Source organism: Schistocerca serialis, chromosome 6, assembly GCF_023864345.2.
Source record: "Schistocerca serialis cubense isolate TAMUIC-IGC-003099 chromosome 6, iqSchSeri2.2, whole genome shotgun sequence".
In the NCBI taxonomy this organism is placed as follows: Eukaryota; Metazoa; Arthropoda; class Insecta; order Orthoptera; family Acrididae; genus Schistocerca; species Schistocerca serialis.
In genome coordinates, this window is record NC_064643.1 from 402697567 (window position 1) to 402723132 (window position 25566).

Here is a 25566-nt window from a genome sequence, read left to right on the forward strand (position 1 = left end):
ATACTTTTGATCAGAATGTATGAATCAGTACATCCGTAGAACGCAAGCAGAAGATGATGTATTTCAGATTTTGGACACAACAGAGAATGCGCTTGCTCAATCACACTGGATGTCACTGAAGCAGATACTGATCATAGCCATCATTTCTGAACCATTCTTGTGCCGTATGCCGTTATTTCGACTATTTTTTGAGTCCATCTTCATTAGTCAAACTTTCTTTAATTCTTTAACTGTTAATTATCAAGATACGACGGTAGCGTAATGGTTAAGACGGCTGCTCGCGTAAGGCAAGAAATCTGGGTTCGAGTCCCTCTCTGGTACAAAATTTCAAGCGTCGCAAAATGTTCTCTAATTTATACCTTAGCATAACATTATTGATACTTGAAAATATTCAGTTAGCTTATTTTACGGACGTGTCCAAATGCAGACTCCTGTTTCACGATTAAGTTTGAGTCATCTCACGTCGACCTACAAAACTTGGGAGTCAGAGTAGAAACACAGCACCTGTACATATGATAAGGCGACAGATCTGTTCATATAGCGGTACTGTAGGAGACAGGAAGATGGGCCCGATTCTAAACGGATCCGCGCGTCGAGTTTACCAGTCATTGGTGTAGAGCACCGCCAATCTTTTATGTTGTTTTTAGTAGGCTTTCTCACGCTCCTTTGGCTGGTTCTCCATTTCTGACTTGGAAACATTGTCTGCAAACTATTAGAAACGGAAAAACCCTGAACAAACCCATGAAACTGCGGGAAATCGTCCGTAACCAAACTTTGCCTGCTAGTAATATTTCGGCTCTAAAATCAGTCAGTCATCTTCAGGATTTTTTTCATTACAAGTTATTTACATTCCTAGCCGGAGAGGAGACAGGGTAGCAGCAGTCATGCTGCTGGTCGTATGTCACTTTTTTTCTAATTTATAGATTAAAATACAATTTATGAAGCTAAACTACAGATGATTATGTTTATGATAAGATGATGTGATGAACATGTAAAATTCACAATGGGAACGATGTGGTCTGGGCTGCTACTACCCTACTTACTGATAAGGAGAGCCAAGTGCTTATGAGTAAACGTCAAATCACAGTGGATGAAATACCGCACGGACCGCAGAGATATTTGCTGCCACGCGGTTTTCTAGGGGGATCAACAAGATAACTCTACAGTATTCCTGTCGACCAGAATTTGTGAAACAACATAATTCACAGATGGTAACATAAATCTCTCTCTGGATATTTAATCCACTATGATTTACCATATATTCTTATGCACCTCACTAGCACCACCGGTACAGGGGTGGACGGAAGCACTTTACCGCCAGTCTTTCCGACTCGTCCTGAAGATGGTGAACACTTTACAGGAGAAATATTAGCAAGAGAAAGTTCTGTTATGGCAGAATCCCAGTAATTTGATGGATTAATTAATGCGCTGTATGAACATGAAGGTTAACGCCCAGAACAGAGTTTACGCGAAGGACGCAGTGACATATCTCTGAAAATCAGGGTGACGTGTTTTCCATAGGCCACAATGGCGCAACAACAGAAGTCTCAACGGCTGCCATACGTGCTTTGGGAGTTAATGCCAGGCTAGAAAACCTAAACCTGCCGTGGAAGTGAGCAGCAGGGTAGAAAACCTAAACCTACCTATGAAATTACGCTGGGAACTGTCAGTAACTGACTGTGGAATGAGGTAGTACTAAAATGAAGCAGAGGCTAGGTTACTACGAATGAACGTCGGAGTGCAGCGTTATGCAAGAAATGTAGAAGACAAACTGTTGTGCATGTCGACAAAAAGCGATCTTCGAAAACTGCTCGTCTGAGGGCTGTAAATTTCCTGTGGCGATAGCGATTTTTAAGTTGTCTGCCCTTCACGCACCGGCCAATGAAAGAGTCGTCTGTTTTCTGCCAGTTCAAACGATAACTGGACGCTCATTTAGAGTCACGTCCCTTTCGCAACCAAGAACAGGATACGATAGCAGCAGCGCGCGGCGTTCGTCACCTGTCATCGCCCCTTCGCAGCACAACAAAAAAAGTCCACATCTCGCCCGCTACTCGAGCCCATTCGACGCGCTGGCAGTGGGTGCATAACTGCATCGTGGAAATGTTGGAACTGAGCTGCGCGCTTACGGAATTTTCAATCGATAAAGAAAAAAGCATTCCTGTATCTTCTTTTCACGTGACAGCTGTATCTGGTTAAACTCTTTTTTATGAAAATTTGCCCCTACGACTTGTCTAGAGGATGGAATTAAAAAAGGTGAATCTACATTTTTACATTTACAGAAAGCTATTGACAAAGTTCATGGAATATATTCTTTGAAATTCTGAGTGGGCAAAATACAGGGAGCGAAAGATAATATCCAACCTCACCGGAGGTCCGCCCCCGGTAGCTGAGTGGTCAGCGTGACAGACTGTCAATCCTAAGGGCCCGGGTTCGATTCCCGGCCGGGTCGGAGATTTTCTCCGCTCAGGTACTGGGTGTTGTGTTGTCCTAATCATCATCATTTCATCCCCATCGACGCGCAGGTCGCCGAAGTAGCGTCAAATCGAAAGACCTGCACCAGGCGAACGGTCTACCCGACGGGAGGCCCTAGCCACACGACATTTCATTTCATACCTCAACGGAAGTCAAACTGTAGTTGTGAGAGTGGAAGCATATGAAAGAGAAGCAATAATTGAGAAGGGAGTGAGACAGGGTTGCAGCCTTTCCTCAGTGTTATTCGATCAGTAGACTGAGCACACAGTAAGAAAAACCGAGGAGAAATTTAGAAAAATAATTAAAGATCTCAAAGAAGCAAGAGACACTTAACGGTTTTCCAATGAAACTGTAATAGTGTCAGACTTGGCAAAGGATTTGGAAGATCAAATGGAATGAGTAGTGTCTTCAAAAGAGATTATACGATAAACATCAACAAAGTGAAACAAGGGTGACTGAGTAGTCGAATTAAATTAGGTGATTTTAAGGAAAATAGATTAGGAAAGGAGACACTAAACGTAAGAGGGGAAATAAAAGGGATAAAAAATGTAGACCTACAATAGTGGGGAAAAGAGTTTCAGAAACTAGAAATATTTAACATAGACTATAAATTTAAGTGTTATGAAGTCTTTTCTGAGAGTATTAGATACGAGAGTAACTTTGCATGTAAGTAAGATGTGAACGATAAGCAGTACAGAGAAAAACAGAAAAGAAGTTTTTTAAGCTACCAGAAGAATGCTGCAGATTAGACGGATAGACCGAATTCATTCATTAATGAAGCTGTACTGAATCGAATAGGAGAGTAAAGGAATTGTTGGCACAACTTGACAATAGACGATAATAGGTTGACATGACACATCCTAAAGCAACAGGGACTTTTCAATTTGGTAATGGGAAGGAGGGGGAGGGGAAGAGAGATAGAGAGATAGATAGACACACACAGAGAGAGATAGAGAGATAGATACACACACACACACACACACACACACACACACACACACACACACACACACACACACACACACACACACACAGAGAGAGAGAGAGAGAGAGAGAGAGAGAGAGAGAGAGAGAGAGAGAGAGAGAGAAGGGTGGGGGGTGGGGGGGGGGTTGGAGAAGAGGAGATGCAACTGTAGATGAACCCAAGGCTTGCGTACAGTAAGTTTGTTGAGACTGTACTAGTTCCGCAGAGACGAAAAGATATGCACAAGACAAACTAGCGTATGAATCCAGTCTTCTAAACGAAGACGACAACAACAACAACCACTATCAGTCAGTGAGAAATAACTAGTTTATTACTGAACTACTACTTTTGGTCTTGCACCGACTACTAAGAGGTACCGTACATACAATGATTACAATTTAAGCCTAGTACATAATTCATTGAACTTTTAAGTAGGTAAACCACTTTCTGCAAAGCTGTGCGATTTCTCTTGCTCTTTTTTCTTTATTTTTACTAGCTATATGTAGCCCTGTCCCTACCGATCTATTTCCTTTGTAACCGAAGTCTGGGTTCTTTACAAGTTGTAGAGTCAGTCGCTCCATGCTAATTTCAGAATTTCAAAGATTATTTTATAGTCATTACTGTCAAAATTGTACTAGACCTAAAAATGTTGTTAATGTCTAGCTTCTAATATAATTCGTAGGTCAGTAACGCCTCGCCAGTTACTACATTTCTCCCGAAATCTCCGAGGTCGGGTTCTTCAGTGTTATCTTCTGTAAATAATTTGTCTTAGTATTTTCCAAATATGACTCATTAAGACGAGTTTTTGGCAATATTCACTCCTGTCAACATCTGCATTCTTTGCAGCTGAGCACGTTCCAATATGAGTTGGGTCCAAAATACATTCTGCGTGCTAAGGACCACAACTGAAAGATTCACCGTTAAAAAGGGCGGAGGGTGACAATATTTTTTTTCTGTGGAGTATGAACGAAAGGTTCGTCACACAGTACCGGTGTAAATATCAAAACAATCTGTGTTACTGCGCTGTGTGGAATTATTCTCAAGGCGACTAACTCACACCATATATTCGTCCTTTCAACTGTAGCCGCTCTTTCGTATCTCAGTTGACTGAGCAGTACATTATTTCTTCTGAGTGAAACCCGTCTACAGTTCTTTCATTTTTTGAACAAAAGCAGCGGTGTACAGCTGGAGTACACGTTAACCACGGAGAGTAGCCCTAACCCGGGAGGTAGCTGAAGACATCTCAGGGGGTAGGCCAAAGTTAAGATAAGGATTATACATGCACCTTTAGTCTTACACTTCTTTTCACCATTTAAATCTGTTTAATATATAGCTGGGGATTAACACACAACTAATTAAGCTAATGTATCGTTGGTGGTACAATGTTTAGCATGTTAAGTACCCTTAGGGATACGTGAAGAAGAAACATTTCCAAATTTTGGCGACTGTTTGCATTTCTTGTTCTGAAAAGGTATATGATTTCCATTAATTAAACATCGTTTGACTGTAGCCCTTAAACAATTATTCAGCCATATATTTGAGTGGTAGATAAATACAGGGCGTATCAAAATGAAACATCCGATTTGGCATGTCTATATTTCTGAAACCAATAAACATATACAATGAATTTTGTTTTTTGATTAAACAGAAACTCAATTTTTTTCCATGCCTTTTCATAGGTGTTCAATATGGGCCCCTAGAGATGCTCGGCATATGTAAATGCGGTATGCAAATTGTTCCCACACTCCAGCGAGTATGTCTTGAGTTACAGTTTCCACAGGTGCTGTTATGCGATGTCTCAGTTCATTCATTGTTGTTGGGAACAGCGCCACATAAACAGTCTTTTATAGACCCGTACAAGAAATAATCACATACAGTCAAGTCCGGTGACCCTGGAGGCCAGTAATGTAAGGTTGAATCATTTGGTCCAGTGCGAACGATCCATGGTGCAGCAGTCTTCCGATTTAAAAATTCCCGCACTTCCAGGTGCCAATGTGGCGGTACCCCACCCTGTTTGAAAATGAAGTCGTTCGAATCACTCTCCAACTGTGGGAAAACAAAGTCCTCAAGCATATCGAGATACGTGATTCCTGTAAGTGTTCTCAGCAAAGACAAATGGACCATCCACCTTTTCCCGTAAAACTGCGCAAAACACCTTAAATTTTGGTGAGTTCCCTCATGTTGTACAACTTAATGCGGTTATTCAGTACCCCATATTCTCACATTATGACGGTTCACCTTTCCATTTAAATGGGATGTTGCCTCGTCACTACACACTAAGCGTGGAAGAAAACAGTCATCCTCCATCTTGTCAAGAACGAAATTACAGAACTCCACACGTTGTTGTTTGTCACCTTAACGAAGAGCTTGCAGTAGCTGCATTTTGTATGATTTCATGTGTAAAGCCGACGCAACACAAGCCAGACGGCCGTCGGAGGCATGTTGAGCTGTCGAGTGCACGGCGAGCGGGTTTCTGCGGACTCCTTGTAAAACTATGGCGGATGCGTTTGACGCCTGTGTCTAGACATTCGGGGACGGTCCGGTGATTTGCCTTTACACAAACAATCTGTTTCTCGGGAATTGTTCAGGCCATCGTCTAATGCTCTGTGCTGTAGGATGATCACGCCATACGTAGTACGAAAAGTCACGCTGAACAGTTATTGACACGCTCTACGCAAAACGCAGATCACAAAACGCTTTCTGTCGTCCCGGCACCATATCTACTAAAACTGAAGTGAGCGGACACTGCTGCTACCTAGCGGGAACCACGTAAAACTCGAGAGTTTGCTCTTTCCAACAGAACGTTGTTTACGCACATATCTCTAATAACATAATAGGTCGGATGATACTTTTGATCACATAGTGTATCTGTTAACTTTTACAGCCTCTGAAAAGTAGAAGGTACAGTATTTCAAGGGTATTTACGCACTGATACTTTGGTTTCACAGTTAAGCCTACCCCTAGCAAGTATTGTAAACAGTCTGTAACCACGTTCCTCTCTCTCTCTGGGCCGTTGGGGGCTACAACTGGAGTCGCCTCATCCGTGCAGCATTTAGTTTCCAGCGGAAAAATCGATCGTTTTGGACTTCAGGCATTGTTAAATCACTATTGTTGACTGACTGTTATCGCTTTATGTCACTGTTTTTGTTGTTCCGATGTTTCCTTTTTCCTTTATGCCAATTTAGTAGCTTTTTGTTCAGTTTTTCGTACACATTTACGAATAGGAATTTTACTTAATAATGAACTTCTATCTGGATAAAATGCTCAGTGGCGTGGCTTTGGGAAAAATTGTATGATTGGACAAAAAGTGATTTTCAAGATAAATTTAATGCGATATACAGTATCTGCAAGGAAGATTCATATTCTGAAACTATGTTAAAGAAAGTCAAAGGAAATCAATGAGAGAAGAAATATTTCAAGCGAAAAAAATATTTCCGACAAGTGATAGTATGTGTTTAAACGCAAGCGATTACGTCATTAAGTCACCTACCAACTAAAAAAATTGTATCATTTATATTTTCTGCTCATGTCGCCTCAACTTTTACTGAAAGGAAATAGTCGGTAATGCGTGCAAACCAGAGGAAAGAGAAAGACAGAACTTCGAAAAATTCAAATAAAAAAGTAATTATTTATTTGAATATAAATTTATTATGTAGCACACCTTTTAAAAACAACCAAAAATCCATATTTAATGAAGAAGTATGAAAAATTCTTATTGAAGTAAAGAAATACATAAATACTGAAAATATTTCGTTTTTAGAAATTTAGTCTTTTCACGACTCCGTGAAATAAGATGCTTTATTTGCCCGTAAGTAGTTGTCAACCCTAGTCATGGTTCGTATATAACTGAGAAAGTAAGTAAGAGAAATTATTCAGATTCGGAGAGTGAGTGAGAAATATATATACACTACTAGCCATCAAAATTGCTACACCAAGAAGAAATGCAGATGATAAACAAGTACCCATTGGACAAATATATTATACTAGAACTGACATGTGATTACATTTTCAAGCAATTTGAGGGCATAGATCCTGAGAAATAAGTCCCAGAACAGCCACCTCGGGCCGTAATAACTGCCCTGATACGCCTGGGCATTGAGTCAAACAGAGGTTGGATGGCGTGTACTGGTACAGCTGCCCATGCAGCTTCAACACGATACCACAGTTCATCAAGAGTAGTGACTGGCGTATTGTGACGAGCCAGTTGCTCGGCCACCATTGACCAGACGTTTTCTATTGGTGAGAGATCTGGAGAATGTGCTGGCCAGGACAGCAGTCCAACATTTTCTGTATCCAGAAAGGCCCGTACAGGACCTGCAACATGCGGTCGTGCATTATCCTTCTGAAATGTAGGGTTTTGCCGGGATCGAATGAAGGGTAGAGCCACGGATCGTAACACATCTGAAATGTAACGTCCTCTGTTCAAAGTGCCGTCAATACGAACAAGAGGTTACCGAGACATGTATCCAATGGCACCCCATACCATCACGCCGGGAGATACACCAGTATGGCGATGACGAATACACGCTTCCAATGTGCGTTCACCGCGATGTCGCCAAACACGGATTCGACCATCATGTTGCTGTAGACAAAACCTGGATTCATCCGAAAAAATGACATTTTGCCATTTGTGCACCCAGGTTTGTCGTTGAGTACACCATCGCAGGCGCTCCTGTCTGTGATGCAGCGTCAATGGTAACCGGCAGCCATGGTCTCCGAGCTGATAGTCCATGCTGCTGCAAACGTCGTCGAACTGTTGGTGCAGATGATTGTCGTGTTGCAAACGTCCCCATCTGTTGACTCAGGGATCGAGACGTGGAGCATGATCCGATACAGTCTCGTCTCGACTGCTAGTGATACGAGGCCGTTGGGATGCAGCACGGTGTTCCGTATTACCCTCCTGAACCCACCGATTTCATATTCCGCTAACAGTTATTGGATCCCGACCAACAAGAGCAGCAATGTCGCGATACGATTAACCACAACCGCGATAGGTTACAATCCGACCTTTGTCAAAGTCGGAAACGTGATGGTACGCATTTCTCCTCCTTACACGAGGTATCACAACAACGTTTCACCAGGCAACGCCGGTCAACTGCTGTTTGTGTATGAGAAATCGGTTGGAAACTTTCCTCATGACAGCACGTTGTAGGTGTCGCCACCGGCGCCAACCTTGTGTGAATGCTCTGAAAAGCTGATCGTTTGCATATCACAGCATCTTCTTCCCGTCGGTTAAATTTCGCGGATGTACCACGTCATCTTCGTGGTGTAGCAATTTTAATGGCCAGTAGTGTATGTATATAGCTCACATGGTCGCATAGGCGAAGAAAACCGTTTTCGGTAGCCAGCGTGGATTCGTCAGAGCCACGTGCACTGTTACAGATCTTCGGTCGGGGCAAATGAAGTCGATTGTCGAATCACTACCTCTCTGCAAGTTGGATTGTTAAACCGACTCTCGGTTACGACCACAGCTGTAGCGGCTAAGCAGCTCAGTGGCAGCCAGCCCTACCTGCATTAACCGGGAGTAATATTCCGTAAGCGTGTCCGCCTCGGCAGTGGGGTGTGAATGCAGTGCTGATGGCCGGCAGTTATGAGGCCCGCGTTGCTGGGGCGCCGAGCCACAGGTGTGCCATTTCTAGGCTGGCCCCTCGCGTGTGCCACGGCCACAGCCTTTCCTAGTTGCGTGAATTTGGGGGGCGGGGAGGGGGGTGGGGAGACGGGTCAGCAAGCCAGCAGCAGCCTTCGGGGTCCGATTAGGTCGCGCTATTCCCCTCTCCAAGGCTCCACTTCTCCTTCTCTCTCTTTTCCCATTCTCCGCGTCTTTCTTAGGCGGCGTACATCCAAGGTGGCACAGAAAGATACTGCGCAGCGCTGAGGCCTTGAACTTAATTCAACAGGACGTGGATCTGCCCGCCACCACAGTCACTACAATGCTTGCTTTCTCGTACTGTCCAGTTCCCTCTGCGGAAACGCTAATGCTGATTTTTAACACAATTGACAGCCTTTCATTAATTTTTGAGGATATACATTCGCTGATGCATTCACTGGAAAACTGTTCAGGGAATGTTAACGGAAGGAGTTAAGCGCCTCGTCGATGTTTGTGTCATTTGAGAGGGAGCACTAACTTCGTCTGACCGAAAAAAATGGTAGAAGCGACCTGCCGGGGCTTTATTAATTAAACATTTAACATTTTTATTTCGTCTATGATGGTGCTTGCATGGAGTCCAATGAATAAAAAAGCTTTTGACTTCGAAATATGCGATTGGTTCACACTTACAATTCGAAATGCAATGCGCACAATACGCAATTTAAGAAAGTGACTGAAATCGGATTTTTGACCCCCAATAATACATTCCGTGTTTCCCATGTAGTGAGGGAAACCACCGAAATTCTAAAATAGGATAGTTGTACGAGTATTTGAACTCGTTCCCCAATAAATTTCAGTGTCTGTCACTACGTCAGTGAATGTACCTGCCCCTTATCATCATTATACGAATCCATACACTCTAAATTTCGACTTGGAAGGCACTTTGTAAGAATTTTATCACTAACTGTGTCAGGCCACGCGCTACTGCGCCTCAGTCTGACTAAGCGAATAAGAAAACAAGACACCACACGTTTCTAACATGTATGAGAATTCAATATACGTCCTAATCTCCGTCACCCGCTCGGATTGTGTCCATCGCCTCCTTTCTGCTCTCTCTGTCCGTCACCTCGTCCCCCTTTCTGTCCACCTTCTCATCCGTCCTCTCTCAACATCATCTTCTGCCCCCTCAGTCCATCGCCTCCCCCCTTTCCATGTCCATCTTCTCCTTCCACTCTCTCTCCATCTCCTCCTGCTACCTCTCGCTGCCCATCTCCTTCTTTCTGCTTTGTATCTCCATTTCCTTCCATCCCTCCGTGCATCTCCTCTTCCCCCCCCCCCCCCCCCCCCGACCTCGAGCACTGTTTATTGTTATTGCATATTCATATTCTGTAGTAGTATTCTAATCATAAGTCGGTATGTCATTGATAAAAGTTTCCTGTTTGCTAACAACGCTTAACTATGTGTAAAGCCCGGTATAGTAAATCGATTATAAACTTTTCGAGATTTTCGGTGATAATTTTTTCCCTTTTACATACCTCATTCACTATGTGATCAAAAGTATCCGGACACCGGGCTGAAAACGACTTACTCGTTCGTGGCACCCTCCATCGGTAATGCTGGAATTCAATATGGTGTGGACCACTCCCACACATGCCGTGCATTATGAACAGGTGCTCGATCGTGTTGAAAGATGCAATCGCCATCCCCGAATTGCTCTTCAACAGTGGGGAGAAGAATGTGCTTAAAACATCAATGTAAGCCTGTGCTGTGATAGTGCCACGCAAAACAACAAGGGGTGCAAGCCCCCTAAACGAAAAACACGACCACACCATAATACCACCTTCCGACTTTTACTGTGGCACTACACACGCTGGCAGATGACGTTCACCGGGCATCCGCCATGCCCACACCCTGCCATCAGATTGCCACATGGTGTACCGTGATTCGTCACTCCACACAACGCTTTTCCACTTTTCAATCGTCCAATGTTTTCGCTCCTTACGTCAAGCGAAGCGTCGTTTGTCATTTACCGGCGAGATGTGTGGCTTATGAACAGCCGCTCGACCATGAAATCCAAGTTTTCTCACCTCCCGCCTACCTGTTGGTTCAGATGGCTCTGAGCACTATGGGACTTAACTTCTGAGGTTATCAGTCCCCTAGAACTTTAAACTATTTAAACCTAACTAACCTAAGGACATCACACACATCCATGCCCGAGGCAGGATTCGAACCTGCGACCGTAGCGGTCGCGCGGTTCCAGACTGTAGCGCCTATAACCGCTCGGCCACTCCGGCCGGCGCCTACCTGTAATAGTACTTGCAGTGGATCCTGATGCAGTGTGGAATTCCTGTGTGATGGTCTGGATAGATGTCTGCCATTACACATTACGACCCTTTTCAACTGTCGGCGGTCTCTGTTAGCCAATAGTCGAGGTCGGCCCGTGGATCGAGGCGCCATGTTACGGATTGCGCGGTCCCTCCTGCCGGAGATTCGAGTCCTTCCTCGGGGATGGGTGTGTGTGTTGTTCTTAGCCTAAGTTTGTTTAAGTATTGTGTAAGTCTAGGGACCGATGACCTCAGCAGTTTCGTCCCTTGCCACACATTTGAACATTAGACGAGGTCGGCCTGTACTCTTTTGTGCTGTATGTATCCCTTCACGTTTCCACTTCACTATCACATCGGAAACAGTGGACCTAGGGATGTTTAGGAGTGTGGAAATCTCGCGTACAGACGTATGACACAAGTGACACCCAATCACCTGACCAAGTTCGAAGTCCGTCAGTTCCGCGGAGCGCCCCATTCTGCTCTCTCACGATGTCTAATGATCACAGAGGTCGCTGATATGGAGAACCTGGCAGTAGGCGACAGCACAATGCACCTAATATGAAAACGTGTGTTTTTTTTGGGGGGGGGGGGGGGTCCGGATACTTTTCATTGCATAGTGTATTTACTTACATATTATACATATTAAAAGTAGGTATATAAAAACACGCGCGTATCTGAATTTAACGTTGTGTCAAAATTTCAAAGGAATCGGTGAAGAACTTTCGGAGATTTACCATTTTGTACAAACGAACTTTTACACTTTTATTTATATAGATAATGAGGAGGTTAGCAAGTGGCTCGGAAAGTATGTCAACCAACTGAGCAGTTAAAACCAGAATCGCCAAATGCGTTTCAACGAATAATTTAATAAGGCACACTCGCGGAAATATCAGACTTACAGCTACGAGATTAAGTAACGAAAAATTTCATAACTCTTACTACCAATCTCTGGAATTAAATAATAATAACACAGATTAAGGTCACGAACTGACTTTACAAGCCCGCATCTCGTGGTCGTGCGGTAGCGTTCTCGCTTCCGACGTCCGGGTTCCCGGGTTCGATTCCCGGCGGGGTCAGGGATTTTCTCTGCCTCGTGATGGCTGGGTGTTGTGTGCTGTCCTTAGGTTAGTTAGGTTTAAGTAGTTCTAAGTTCTAGGGGACTGATGACCATAGATGTTAAGTCCCATAGTGCTCAGAGCCATCTGAACCATTTTTGACTTTACAAACAGTCGTGCGCTTACGAAACGAAAGACAACAGCGCTGAAGGCACAGCAAAATAATACACTAAGCAACGAGATCACGACTGAATAGCTATGCCTTAGTCACAACGAAATCCTGTATTGTTTGTAGAATATCTACAGCAAACGATCACTGTAACTGCCACGCCTTACCGGATAACGACTCCACACCGATACGGACAGCGACATACTCGTAAATAAAGAAAAATATAGGCAAGTACATAGATTTTACGAAATATGGTAACAGTCTTAGTAGTGCCCTCCACATCATCGCTCAGTGGTTACTAATTTAGCTAGAAGTAATGGCGCTTTCCTTTCGTACGGAAACGTTTAATCACACTGCACTCATGTACGAGGACTGTCTTGCTTCCTGTCTGAAATTTTTGCGGGTCATCACTCCCAAGAGGGCTTTTTAGTGTGTTCAGGTGCACAGCTCCCGGTTTATAAACTGATGAAAACATACAGAACGAAAAGGGGGACACCTGCTGTCGCTATCAAGGTCATCATAGACAAATTCTTGACTTAGCAAACGAATCGTTACGGCATTTTCCTTGAGCGATTAAGGGCAATCACGGAAAATAATTTGGATGGCCGGACGGAGATCTGAACCGACGACCTTCCGAGTGCGAGTTCGTGCTTCATTTTTCACGACCGAATAACAGTGCACGTGGCTCTGACGAATGCGGTCTGGCTACCGAAACCAGTTTTCTTAACTCGTGCATCGGATACTTGAGGTTTCCAAAGGCAATCGATCCACGACTTTCTTTTTTTTTGTGGCGCCCTTCTAAAATTCCGAGAGGTGAAGGAGCGCGTTGGTTGAACAGGTGCGCAGCCAGACAGCTTGTCACCAGTCTTCTAAAGACAACCGCTTCTTCTCAATCTTACCACGGGAGTGTCTCTGACATATACACTTGAGGTGACGACTGAACTGCTGTATAAACAGGCAGGACGGTAGTTTAGCGTTTAACGTTCCGTCGGCGCCGCGTCTTACATCAGTGAATTTACTCTGCAACCTGCTACATAGCCCACAGCAAAGGGGTAGCTATCTTAGTCCCAGAGGGAGAATTACAGCGTGTATGCCCCCAAACACATTTTGAAATCTCTCATTCTGGCATCCACTATGCGATATAATATACGAAGGATGCTGAAGAAATGTTACACACTCTCCATCGAATTTTTTTATTTACTCGTCTTGTTTTCGAAAGGACAGCGTTACCTTTCACCTAGTGACTTCGATTTATGTTGCCTGTCTATCACTGTACGGTTTTATATGGGGTACCAACCTTTTCCATGCAGCTTCGCCCGCATACGCGTGTGTTACGTACAGTAAAGAGCCAAAGAAACTGGTACACCTGCCTAATATCGTGCAGGAGCCCCGCGAGCAGGCAGACGTGGTATGGACTCCAGTAATGTCTGAAGTAGTGCTGGGGGAAACTGACACCATGAATCCTGCAGAGCTGTCCACAAATCCGTAAGAGAACGAGGGGGAGATCTGTTCTTAACAATACGTTGCAAGGCATTCCAGATAGGCCCAATAATCTTTATGCCTGGCGAGTTTGGTGGCCAGCAGTGGTGTTTGAACTCAGAAGAGTGTTCCTGGAGCCACTCTGTAGCAATTCTGGACGTGTGGTGTGTCGTATAGTCCTGCTGGAATTGCCCAAGTCCGTCGGAATGCACAATGGACATGAATGGATGCAGGTAACCACACAGAATGCTTACGTACGTGTCACCTGCCAGAGTCGTATCTAGACCTATCAGGGGTCCCATTTCACTCCAATTGCGCACGCCCCACACCACTGCAGAGCCTCCAACAGCTTCAAAAGTTCTCTCTTCACATGCAGGGTCCATGAATTCGAGAGGTTGTCTCCATACCCGTACACGTCCATTTGCTCGATACAATTTGAAACGAGACTCGTCCGACCAGGTAACATGTTTCCAGTCATCAACAGTCCAATGTCGGTTCTGACGGGCCCTGGCGAGGCGTACAGCTTTGTGTCGTCCAATCATCAAGGGTACACGAGTGGGCCTTCGGCTCCGAAAGCCCATATCGATGATTTTTCGTTGAATGGTTCGCACGCTGACACTTTTTGATGGCCCAGCACTAAAATGTGCAGCAATGTGCGGAACGGCTGCACTTCAGTCGTCGTTGGTCCCGTTCTTGTAGGATCTTTTTCTGGCCGCAGCGATGTCGGAGATTTGATGTTTTACCAGATTCCTGATATTCACGATACATTCGTGAAATGGTCGTACGGGAAAATCCCCACTTCATCGCTACGTCGGATGCTGTGTCCCATCGCTCGTGCGCCGAGTATATCACCACGTTCAAACTCAAATCTTGATAACCTGCCATTGTAGCAGCAGTAACCGATCTAACGACAGCGCCAGACACTTTTTGTCTTATACAAGCGTTGCCGACCGCAGCGCCGTATTCTGCCTGCTTACAGATCTCTACATTGGAATACGCATGCTGCAGTTTCTTTGGCGCTTCAGTGTATATTGTTCACATGTGTACATGTGTGTTTGTATGATTCTCTGCTGGTTTACATAATAGGACTCTCGAGAGGATGTTAAATAGTCTGTGGTATCCATACGTGTGGCATGATATTTGGTGCCGAAACACGTTGACAAAATTACTATCGCTTGTTGCTCATTCATGCAACCTGTTTGACAAACTGAAAAGCTCAAATAATAGAGAAACTGCACTTCAGAATACAATATCCTGACATGTAGTTCCGCAGCTACCTAGATCTGAAGGTGATCCAGGGAGGTCGAAATTAGTCACATTGTCAAAATTATGCAACTGGGATTGACAAATGAATGATAATATACAAAATTTTTTAAAATTAATTTGGGTTTTTTAATTCCACCTTCTGTAAAACACAATGTATACGCACCACAGCAAGCTGCATCAAAAGTTCAAAATTTGCGCCACACTAGAAAAAAAACAAAACAAGAAATAAGAGAGCAGTGACAATATCGCAGCGTCTCTCAATGAATATTGCGACGTACGTTAACTCCCAAATCTCGTTCTGTGTATGAAAAGTGTGAAAATAAAAATGGCTCTTAAGCACTATGGGACTTAACATCTGAGGTCATCAGTCCTCTAGATTTAGAACTACTTAAACCTGACTAATCTAAGGACATCACACACATCCACGTCCGAGGCAGGATTCTAACCTGCGACCGTAGCAGCAGCGCGGTTCTGGACTGAAGTGCCTACAACCGCTCGGTCACAGAGGCCGAAAGTGTGATAGTAGGTGATGGGGAAGTGTAGAAGGTGTGAGAAACGTGTATGTAATTATAATGAAACAACAAAACACTTTAGTGATGCACAACAGGACGGTAAACGTTAAGTACAGTAGATAGACCCCTACAAACTTAAAAATTAGCAACTTTCTCAGCAAATTCTTGTGACTACTTTGCAGCTGACATGTTGTAAAATCATAAAAAGCCATAAATCCAAGCCATTCCGCACAAATCCACTTTCACAGTTTCATTTTTTGGAGGCAACCAATCAAAACAAAACATAAAATGTATATCTTATAGTTTTTAGCTTAAAAACAGACAAGCAACCGTGAACCCTGTATAATATTTTTACAGAAATACATCGAGGCACACAGAAGACGACACAAAATTGTTCAAACATGTTTGGTTAAACAGAAAAAAGAAATACATTGTGTTTTATAAGAGGTGTTTCACAACATAAATTTAATTTACAGACAGAAAAAAACTTCAGCAGGAGCTGCCAATCGCAGTAAGATGATTGGCGAATTAACTACGAGGAAGTTTTGTGCAAGATACGCCCCGCGTTTGTTGAACTCTGGAAAAAACAATATTCGATACGAATTGTCAGACATGTTTGGACGCCAACTGATTTTTCTGCTTCGCTTTTTTTACGCTGGATGACAGGTGGTTCCACTACTTCCCGACAGAAATTAAACAGAAAATCGAAGTCATGGCTAGACGTTTGTGACTCCACGCCGAAAAAGGCGAAGTCGATTTCATGTGCCCGAAACGCTATGGCCAGTGTTTTCTGGGGTGCAAAAAATATTCTTCTCAGTGAGAACGCTGAAAAGATTGATGGAAGTAATGCGTGAGAAGAGGCTTGTACAATAAAGGAAACTTATCTTTCACCAGGACAATGCACCTGCCAACAAAGGTGTTTTGACAGTTGGGAAACTCGGATAAAGTGGATGTTCCAATATACCGCGCGTCAAATGCCAGATCTGACACCATCCACTTCCGCATCTTGCCGTATCTTATTGAATTCGTGACTGGGAATTACTTGAGTCCAACGCAGATGTTGAGGCAGCCGCAGAACGCTACGTTGCAGATCTTCCAGACACGCACAGAATATACGTGAAAACGTTACACAAAGTGCTCTGCCATAATAGCAGACAATATTTCACCCATTTTCCAACAGTCTTTCGCTATTGGGTCGACAAATTTCTTTTACTCCTCGTGCGCGGATTGTTTCAGTGAGAGTTCGGGACCTCTACACTGTTTTGTGTCACATCCTCTTGTCTCTATCTCCTTCGGTCTAGTTACATGCAACCAACAAAACAACTTGTGAGTGACACTTTGGATTCTCAAACATGAGTGCACGTGGCTTTAAGATAAGTCCTCGGGGCCTAAATTAGCCTTGGGCGAGTGGCGGCTGTCTATTAATATGCGGTGGACACGGACGGGCTTCCGCCGTCGCACAACCCCGCTTGGCCGTCGCCCTACGCCCACTACAAGCCTCCACACAGTACACACTGCCAACTTCAGCATTTTCTGCGGGAGCGCAGCTGCATCAACACCGGGCGTTTCTTTACTCCATTTTCGAAGCTAATGGCCACTAATACGCACAGTGACATCATGCCGGTTATTGTACTGGGTTGGGGCACACGTCCGTAGTGTTTTTCCATAAGTTTAAAAAACATATATACATATAGTAGAGACTGCAGTCATCAATAATATATTCTCCTTAACTATTTACAGCAGTCTGCACAACGCTGGAGTAAACTTTCCGTCCCAAGACTGTAGAAATCACGCACGGGTTTTGAGGCGAAGAACTCTGTGAGCCACGTTCGGAGCGCGCATTTTCGTTCGGGAAGGAAGCTCTTTGAAGGCTGTTCGATAGTCAGCGGCAACTGTGAAAATCTGAAGGCGCCTGATTAGGTGAATAAGGTGGATGCCGAATGGTTTCCCAACCCAACTCCTGTATAGTATTTTTTGTCAGTTTAGCAGAATGCGGGCAAACACCATTGTGGAGTAGCACCCCTTCACACTGCCTTCTAGGGAGTTGTACTCTGAGTGCGTCTGCAAGAAGCCTCAGTTGTTGACAAAAAAAGTCAACATTGATGGTTACACTCCGGGGAAGCAATTCGTAGTACACCACACCGACGGTGTTCCACCAGATGCGTAATATTATCTTTTGTGGATGCGCGCAGGTGTTTGCACGAGCAGTTGCTGTTTTGATTGGGCTTAATCATTCCTTTCCTTTCCTTACGTTATCCTAAAGACACCATATCTCGTCACCAGTAACTATACAGAATACGAATGGTCGGTGTTCCCGAGACAACTGTTGAGCAAACAGAGACGCACATCTGGTCACCTGCTGATTGTTGTAATTTTGGCTTAGAGCACGCGGTATCCATAACCCGATTTTTGAACCTTCCCCACCGCGTGCAAATGCCACACGATTCTGGAATGATCAGGGTTCGTCACGTTTGCCATTTCTCGAGTACACTGACGTGGATCATTGTCGATTAATGCGTTTAGCAGTCTTCGTCAAACCTCGAAGGTCTTACTGAAAGTGGGAAGTTACTAATCTCAAAACGATTCCACATAAAACGAGAAAACCATTTTCTTGCCGTGTGCTGTCCAATAGCATTATCCTCATACACGGCACAAATGTTTCTGGCTGACTCCGCGGCTTTCACCCGTCTACTGAACTCAAACAGAAGACTATGTCGGAAATGTTCCGATTTATCTGCTTCGCACTCCATTTTCTAGCGTCCACAGCTCCACTCACCATCTCCAAATGACAAAATGATAAAATTACAATACGTAAACTAAAATAGCAATAGTGAACTACAAACAAAAATGGCAGTCGATAAATAAATACACAGCAACAGGAATACCAACACGCAAAACAAGAACGCCACGAACTTTTGTACCAACCTAATATATCCTAGTGACGAAGTGGTATAACACTATAGCCAAATACCCAAAAATAACGTATTCATATCTCTGGTTGCATTAATGTTTTATCAAAAATTAAACCACCAAGGAACCACAGAAAGCTGTGTATTGCCCCATACTGCAACAATAATTGCATGTCTAAAGGCACATGCTAAATCGCAACTCATTCTCCTCCCCGTTACTGTCTAAGAAACATTTATTTTTCATCTGTTTTACAATCTGTTCGACAAGGGTTTTCACCTAGGTGAAGTTCCGGCATTACAGTATGGTGACATTCTGGAACATCCAACAGCACAATGCTAACATCAGTTTAGCGGAGGATATTTGGTGTTAAGCAAGTGATCTCTTCAAAAATTTACTGTGCTGTATATGACGGTCACATATCTGAAACATTCGTACGCCCAAGTGAACAGAGAGCTTCTCCAGTGCCAAAACTAGATCGTAACTGGCATGAATAGTACAAATTATATACGAATGGTTCCAAAATCTATGTCTTTGTTCGATAACCAAACAGTGCGTGGACAGTCTTTCCTGTTGCGTATTGAAGCGCCAATATTAACAGCAGAGTTGTACGCCATTCATCAAGCTGTTTTTCACATATTCGAATTACAAGTCGACAAAGTCCTAGTATAGATTGAGTCGTTGAGTGCCCTACAGTCTCTTACCAAGGCAACCGAAGGAAAAACTGTTAATCCTTTGGTAAACGATGTACTGTGAAGTCTTAATCGAGCGAAGGAGCTACATTAACGGATTCGTCTTCAATACCGGGGCATGTTGGCATTAGAGGCAACTTATGATCAAGTCAAGTGGTGAAAATGGCGCAGCATCTACTTCTCATCGACATATCCCAACGATACAGACATTTTCGTAGTATTAGCTAAGTAAAAACGGAATGGACAAAGTTAGCGGACACAGGCCGTAACATCGAAGGAACACGGTATTGGGTGATTCATCAAAAGATTACACGCCACATTTGGTTTCTCAGCTTGGCGTTCATGAGAAGAGAATGTGTTACTCTTAACAGACCACGACGCAATTCACATGAATACCAATAAAAGGAGACATTTCTTAAAGTTAAGTCATTGTGCACAATGTGATTTCTGCTTCACTGACGAGGACATTGTACATATATTCACTGAACGTGATAAGTACCACCATTCTGGAACAATTACGCTGTACTATATTTTAAAAATTAAGGACTATTTGTCTCTTCGAGTAGCTCTTAGTTCCACGAATAGGTCCGTTGCCAAATGGGTTAGTATGTTCCATTACTAATGTGTACAATACGACTTTATATTGAAACGTCTTGGCTCTAATCGTAATGATGTAGTGATACTAATGTACTTTGCGACTCCTTCCCTCATTTAATTATGTATTATACTTTGTAATGAAATCAGTCCAATGTCGTGTTTACAAGTGACCCTAAAGGTAAATAAACAAAATGTATCGAGCGTAAAAGGGTGAACAATACTATTACTGTTTGATTATCCTATTTGCGATAAATAAGATCAAGCATTTAGAGCAGTGGTAGTCAACCAGGTCTCCATTGTCCACTAGTGAGCGTTCCAGATTTCATGGCAGGCAGTAGGGGTTTTAAGGGCATTTTTAATAAGTTCGATAAGAAGTTGTTATATGCTGTAACTTGTTATAAATTTGCTTTATAAAGTTGCTTCTGTACTTTAAGTCATCACTACTGTGGAACCGGTGGGCGGTTACAGAATTTTACTACTTATAGTGATACGAAAGTTGGCGGGAGGTAGAAAAGGTTGACTACCCCTGATCTACAGCGACCTGTACTGAAAAGTCCACAGACAACTAAGTGAGATTCACTGGAAAATTTAAGTCGTCGACGAAAGCAGTGGCTTACAAAATATTTGTTTGACCGATTCTGTATTGATTAACGGAAGAAGTCGGGTTATTCTAAGAGGGAGTCTGGGAGCCTTACCAGGTAGGTTTAATGGGATGGAGGGGGGGGGGGAGGGGAGGGAGGGAGGGAGAGAGAGTTCGGACGAAGTACGTCACGTTCCGTTGACTGTACGTGATCATTTAGCAAACGCGAAAACATGACGGTGATGCTGCTCAGCAATCTCCAGACGCAGACTCTACAAAGAGGCGCTTTTGTATAACGGACAGGTTTACTGTTGAAATTCAGAGAGCGTATCGGCACGTTCGAAGAGGCGTCTGGCAACATGTATTGTGCATTATGTATCGAACCGGGGACCTAGAAACGACGGAGAGGCTTCTTCCCCGCCATAGCCCTCAGTGGTTCATAAACCTACAACAGGCTACAGCAGTCCACTCACCCCACCGCCGCCCACACCGAACCCAGGGTTATTGTGCGGTTTGGTCCGATATAGTTTAACTGAGGCGGAATAAGGGGAACCAGCCCGCATTCGCCGAGGCAGATGGAAAACCGCCTTAAAAACCATCCACAGGCTGGCCGGCACACCGGACCTCGAAACAAATCCGCCAGGCGGATTTGCGCCGAGGACACTTTGTCAAAATTTTATGAAAACTTATTAAAAATGCCCTTAAAACCCCTACTGCCTGCCATGAAATCTGGAACGCTCACTAGTGGACAATGGAGACCTGGTTGACTACCACTGCTCTAGATGCTTGATCTTATTTATCGCAAATAGGGTAATCAAACAGTAATAGTATTGTTCACCGGGCGGGCGGCAGCATGTAACTCCATCGCACATACATCTCGCTAAATGACCATGACGAAAACCTCAGAGAAGAGAAAGCTCATATGGGTGTAGGTTATATTGGTACCAGAAATATCCTCACACACACACACACACACACACACACACACACACACACACACACACCGTAAAAAGGCTTGCATAGTAGAGACACAGATAGCCCACAGCTCTGGCTTTTCACTATTGGGTAGTTTTTTTTTTTTTTTTTTTTTTTTGTTATTGCGGTTCTCGGAATGAGGTGCAACTCCCCGGAAACACAGCTATTCGGCTTCTCTCACTCCATGCGTTACATCGTGATTCTCGCTCTCGCGAGAAAAACTGTTTCAGATGTACGACTTAATGTACCATTTAGCGTCAAACTGCTTGAGCGTTACAACACCTTGGTAGCCTGGCCCGAAAGAATTAAAAAACGGATGACGTGTTGAAAACAGCATCAGTGATATGAAACCGAGATTGCAGATAGATTGTGTACACATGAACCCAGCACCGTGACTGGAAATTCAGTGAGTACGCTACTTTTATGATGACTGTCATCTAAAGTGGAACCGTGGAAGTAAGAGTCAGTATGCTCGAAGGGGGTTCGAAGGACCCAACGTCCGGAAGGGGCAGAATGATCAGTCTCCTGGAAATGGCTGGGTCATCTCCTGATATTTCGGCTAGCACAGGTCATGCTGCTACAGTAGACCAGAAATTAACGTCCTTTCAACATTTGAGAGATAGCGAGCTGGGGTGAGACAGGAAAGGGAAGCGTGGGTAATTTCGAAAAATCAGTCACGACATTTGCCTGGAGTGTTTTAGGGCAGCCACGGTAAACATAAATCCAGTAGACCGGATCGAAATTTGAACCTCATTCCTCAACGATACAAGTAAAGTCGTATTGCACTGTTTGCTAGGGTACCCCGAAGGGCAGCTTCTGCCGCGTAATTGGAAAGGTTTTTCTGTTCTTCACGCACATTGACACCTTTCCTCCGTGAAGTGTGCGAGTTGTGTGCTTAAGTGTCTTTGATAAGTGTAAGTGACTGTAATGGATATGAGCAGTATGATGCCATGTTTGTGTTGGATGATGAGGGTGAAACCCAGTCCCAGCTCAGAGCCTGTTCCTCTTGAATAGTACCGACTTTGTCCCCATCCGACGAACAGGTTACCATCAGCAGAGTCATGTGCTCTGAGTTCATGAGGCATTGCGGACAGGTTTGGAATTTAATACAGGACTTCGGCGCAAAGACTGGTGTCAGGAACTTCACGCCACCACCCCTTCTCCCCTTTACTATAAAGGTGAAGGGAAGGCAGCCACCGGCACGTAACGTACCCAGGCGGTTACTCATCCAAGCACTGGCCACACCCGACGTAGCTTAACTTCGGTGACCTGACGAGAACCGGTGTCATCAACGAGTCAAAGTCGTTGGCGAGAATAAGAGTGGAATGCCTTAACTGCAGCGCCTTCTCGCCCCGTCTAACAGAACGGAGGCTCTGAAGTGAACACCAAGAATTGTCGACATGTACCTCAACGTTTCATTTCTGCGATGCTGTCTGATAAAAGATCTAATGAATGATGTGGATATCCTTAGCCATGAGGTAACTGTGAAATAGTATTTGGCCTTATTTCGGGTGTGTCTCCTTAATGGTGTCAGACGCATTTTCTACCGAGTTTCGGCAGATTTTTGTAATTTTGTTTCTGCACAGAGTAGCTGGAGTCTGCCCAAACAATAACAGCTCGTCACGTCTTTCATTCGACGTCCAGTGCCAACAGAAAATGTCGATTTGCTCCCCATCACAAAGGAAATGATTCTTAAAAGCGGGTGCCCATTCAACAGAGCACTCCCAGCTTAGTCTAGTGTGATATTTATTTTATGGGCATGTACCAACGGAAAAAGTTAAACAAGAAGAATAACCAGTACTCTAGTAGCGAATGAGCAGCGCTGCATGCTTGACAGCAGCATTCTGTTCGGGGCAGGGCAGTGCAGTCGCTGCTGGAATACTGTTTATTCTTCATGTTTTACAGTTCCTGCTAACACATATTGATAAAACAAATATCGCATGAGATTAATCTGGGACCACTCTATCAAATGGGCACGTAAAATTCCGCTTCGAGAAAATACGCCTGACGACTCTTAGGAGCGACACCCTCTATATTTCTTAGATATATACGACAATATTTATAAAATATTAAGCAAAATATTTATTTCATATTTTAATAATCTTTCCAACCTGTACTTGCAAAATACAAATCTTGTGTCTCACTGACTTCTTATGGCACTTACCTCTTACGATCTTTTTTACACCTATCACAGATAAATGCAAAGGGTCCGAAAACTCTTTTCTTTGTTACAATCTTTATCTTCCTATCTGCTAGTATTTAACACGCAAAGGTGAAACTTGTGTCAAAAACGTTGGAAGAATTCTTTTTATTTTGATTTAATCAGCGTGGCTGTACTTTTACCGCTACTGTAACCAGGAAATGATTGCTTCTTGAGTTTCTCCCGGCGTACTTGATAATAAAAATATCCACGGGTGTACTGCTGGTCTACAGTGTCCAACGGGCACAATATTTCGGCGATCATACACGTCGCCATCATCAGGTGAACTGACGGACTGAGCTCAGTCCGTCAGTTCACCTGATGATGGCGACGTGTATGATCGCCGAAATATTGTGCCCGTTGGACACTGTAGACCGGCAGTACACCCGTGGATATTTTGATTAGGAAATGATTGAATTAGCTAGTATAAGTGGAGGGAGTCATGGATATCCTTTCGTTTATGGCCGGTGTCCACGTACTTACGAAGGTCCATGCAGATTGCATCGTGTGTTTGGACAAAATTAAAACGCAATAGTTAGTAAATGCTTGATATTCTGAAGCCTGTTAATAAGGAAATTTCATTTTATTACGCGAAGAATTCATCAAAAGAATTTTGCGACGGAAGTTTTGTGTTGATAAGATAACTAGTTCCAAGTTTCCCTTTAACTCACTTTTCTGAAATTACTTTTCTGCTTAACTTCAAGAAGAAAGATGCATTTGGATATTTGTTAAACGGTTGCAATTTGTTCAAGTACAATACACAACGGTTTTCCGTAACAAAATGAGACAAGATAATTCCTACTTATTTACTGTACAACAAAAAGAAATTAAATCTGCAAATAGTATTTCCTTTTCTCTGAAATAACGATATCTTTCTGTTGCTTTATCCTGCGTTGCTAAATACGTAAAAAAATTCTATAATTATTTTAAAAAATTACAAATCCAAACCTGTTTATTGGCCTCTTGCTCAATAGCTGCAATTCATGAAATGCATCAGTAATACACCTTCGCATCGTATGGATGTCAGTAGATTTTAGAGAACTTATCTGCGAACCGGAAGCGTTCTGAACTTGCTGTAACGTAAGGTGAAATAACAAACAATACTGATGAAGGAACTCATTCGTTTTCTCAACACACCGTATAAAATGACTTGAGTGAAATAATTTTATGCTCACCTTATTGTACCCATTCTGCCTTTTAGTGTCTGGAACCCCACTGATTTTGAAACTGGTTCATCGGTTCATCTCCTACAAAATGGAAAGAAAAGAAATCGTTAGTGTTAATTCTTCAATATTACACAGGAAGATACTTTCGGAGCAGGTCGAGAAGAGTCGTGAATATTTATGAAACTATGGAAGGTATTTACGGAAAAATTGTGGTAAAGTCTTTCGAGTGATTAGCGGGCGACCTCCAGCTCCCACTGTCTCGTGCTAAACATTTTGCACTGGTGAGTCAAAACAAGACACCTGCTTAAAAGCGTGTTGACGCAGCATCAGAACGTAATACAGTCGCGATTCTGCGTGGTATGGATTCCACAAGTCTTTGGAAGGTTTCCAGAGGTATGTGGAATTAGATGTCTACGAACAGGTAGCGCAATTACCGTAAATCACATGCCAGTGGGTTTCGGCTGCAGAGGTGGCATTCCAGTAACGTCCCAGGTGTGTTCCATCGGGTTCAAATCGGGCGAATCTGGTGGCCAAGACGTCGACGTAAGTTCACTATCATGCTCCTTAAACCACTGTGACACGATTTTGGTCTTTTGAGACAGATTTATCCTGCTGCAAGAA

General features: G+C 43.6%; 1 protein-coding gene across 3 annotated transcripts in view; it reads right to left on the reverse strand.

The window, feature by feature from the left end:
• Positions 1-25566, reverse strand: part of LOC126483875 (uncharacterized) — a 200864-nt gene that overhangs the window by 87724 nt on the left and 87574 nt on the right. For 2 of the 3 annotated variants that reach the window (XM_050107120.1, XM_050107121.1), the window contains exons 2-3: positions 24955-25026; positions 24728-24852 (exon numbers count right to left, since the gene is read on the reverse strand). The gene's annotated coding sequence lies outside the window, so the exon portion shown is untranslated. Of the gene's footprint in view, positions 1-24727; positions 24883-24954; positions 25027-25566 lie in introns of all 3 variants that reach the window. The other variant, XM_050107122.1, reaches the window with a different exon arrangement.